Source organism: Petromyzon marinus, unplaced genomic scaffold, assembly GCF_048934315.1.
Source record: "Petromyzon marinus isolate PM22_M1 ecotype Great Lakes invasive population unplaced genomic scaffold, UKy_Petmar_22M1.pri1.0 PM_G_Scaffold_21, whole genome shotgun sequence".
NCBI classification, from domain to species: Eukaryota; Metazoa; Chordata; class Hyperoartia; order Petromyzontiformes; family Petromyzontidae; genus Petromyzon; species Petromyzon marinus.
The window spans coordinates 1,587,501-1,590,000 of NW_027422773.1; the positions used below are offsets into that span (position 1 = coordinate 1,587,501).

The 2,500-nt window shown below is 39.6% G+C and overlaps 1 pseudogene; it reads left to right on the plus strand.

Annotated features, from left to right (window-relative positions):
- LOC142912678 (28S ribosomal RNA) overlaps positions 1 to 2,500 on the plus strand; it is a 10,547-nt pseudogene that overhangs the window by 5,154 nt on the left and 2,893 nt on the right.

The window sequence follows — 2,500 nt, forward strand, 5'->3', positions numbered from 1 at the left end:
GTGACAGCTCTTGCGTTTGCTGATGATTTGGTGTTGGTGAGCGAATCTTGGGTTGGTATGGCCGCCAATCTAGCGATCTTGGAATCATTTTGTGGGCTATCGGGATTGGAGGTTCAGGCCAGAAAGTGCCAGGGCTTCATGATAAGCCCAACCAAAGATTCATATATGGTGAACAACTGCGACCCATGGACTATCAAAAATAAAGATGTCCATATGATCCAACCTGATGAATCAACGAAATACCTTGGTCTGAAAATTGGCCCTTGGACTGGCACTATACAGCCTGATCTACATTGTCAGCTAAAGACATGGATCTCGAAAATCGATGAGGCGCCTCTGAAGCCAACTCAGAAGGTTGAACTACTCAATGCCTATGCCCTACCCAGATTGTTATATCCTGCAGACCACTCGGACTGCAAGCAATCAACTCTCCGTGGGTTGGACCAAGAGATTAGAAAGGCGGTAAAAGGATGGCTCTACCTTCCCGCTTCAACTTGTGATGGACTGTTATATGCCAGAGCCCGAGACGGAGGCCTTGCCATCTTGAAACTGGAAAAAACAATCCCTTCGGTTCAAGTAAGAAGGCTGCAACGTATAGCAAACTCGTCCGATGCTATCACCCGTAATATTGTGTCCTCGCAGGGTATGGAGGAAGAATACCGTAATTTGTGGGTACGAGCAGGGGGTGACAGTGATGCAATCCCAACATTCGTTCTCAGGGACTCGGTGTCAAAAGAACCTGTATATCCGAGACCCTGCGATTGGAGGGAGCATGAATTTCAGAGATGGTGCGAAAAGCCGGTTCAAGGAAGGGGCATTGTAAACTTTGCGCATGATAGAATCAGTAATGCTTGGTTGAGGCCATGGTGCGGCTTTAAACAATGCTTATTTATCGCAGCACTACAACTAAGGGCAAATATTTACCCAACAAGAGAAAGCTTGAACAGAGGCAGAGATGGGGCCTTACGTTCCTGCAGGAAATGCTCTGCCAGACTCGAGTCCCTTTCGCACATTCTCGGTCAATGTCCTGCAGTACAGAAATCAAGAATTGCGCGACATAACAAGATCAGTAACATTCTGGCAGACGAAGCGGCTAGATTGGGCTGGTCTGTATACAAAGAGCCACGGTTCATATCCGAGACGGGAGAGATGAGAAAGCCTGACCTCGTGTTTGCAAAAGATGAGGAGGCGGTTGTGATCGATGTCACCGTCCGTTTTGAGCTTTCAAAGAATACCTTGTCAGATGCTGCCTCGCACAAAGTTTCGTACTATACCCCTCTTGGTGATCAAGTCAAAGTGCTGACGAAGGCTAGCAAGGTCACATTCTTTGGATTCCCGGTTGGGGCAAGAGGAAAGTGGTCCCTTGAGAATAACGAGGTACTTACCTCCCTGGGCCTGACCAAACCCAGAACGACATCACTGGCCAAGATGATTTCCCGCAGAACGCTGCTTTTCTCTCTTGATATTCTGAGAATGTTCTGTGGAAATTATGCGGTCTATGAACAGTCATAGACAACCTCCGAAACAAATAATAGTTTTGTTTTAAGATGTCATTTGTTTTAGATTGATTTTGTTATTTTCGAAGGTGAAGTCGGTTTTTATTTCATTTTACTATTTTCCACAATTTAGATTGTTATTTTCCAAGACGGAGTCTTGGTTCTTTTTTTTATTGTTAGTTTTTTTTTTTTAACACGTCGTATTTGTTACTTTAGAGCTTAGAGGGGACTTTATTTTCGCCTTACTATTTTCTGCCTACAAAGAAGATTAAAAATAAGCTTTTTTCAAGATGGTTTTGTTATTTTCCAAGGTGAAGTCTTGGTATTCTTATTTTACTATTTTCCATAAAGAAGACCATTCTTTTAGATTTTGTTATTTTCCAAGACGAAGACTTGGTATTTTTATTATATTGCTATTTTTTACACGAAGCTTATTCAAGAGCACTTATATAGATTAGACTTTGTTATTTTAATTCTTTATTTTTGGACTACATCAGTTCGAGAGTCCTGTAACTTACTATTTTCTGCCTACAAAGAAGATTAGAAATAAGCTTTATTTAAGATGTTTTAGATTAGATTTTGTTATTTTCCAAGGTGAAGTCTTGGTTTTTTTTATTTTACTATTTTCCACAAAGAAGACTTTTCTTTTCTTTTAGACTTTGTTATTTTCCAAGACGAAGACTTGGTATTTTTTTGCTATTTTTTACAGGAAGCTTTATTCAAGAGCACTTATATAGATTAGACTTTGTTATTTTAATTCTTTATTTTTACACTACATCAGTTCGAGAGAAGACTACAAACCAGCTTTATTTAAGATGTTTTAGATTAGATTTTGTTATTTTCCAAGGTGAAGTCTTGGTTTTTTATTTTACTATTTTCCACAAAGAAGACTTTTCTTTTAGATTTTGTTATTTTCCAAGACGAAGACTTGGTATTTTTTTATTGCTATTTTTTACACGAAGCCTATTCAAGAGCACTTATATAGATTAGACTTTGTTATTTTA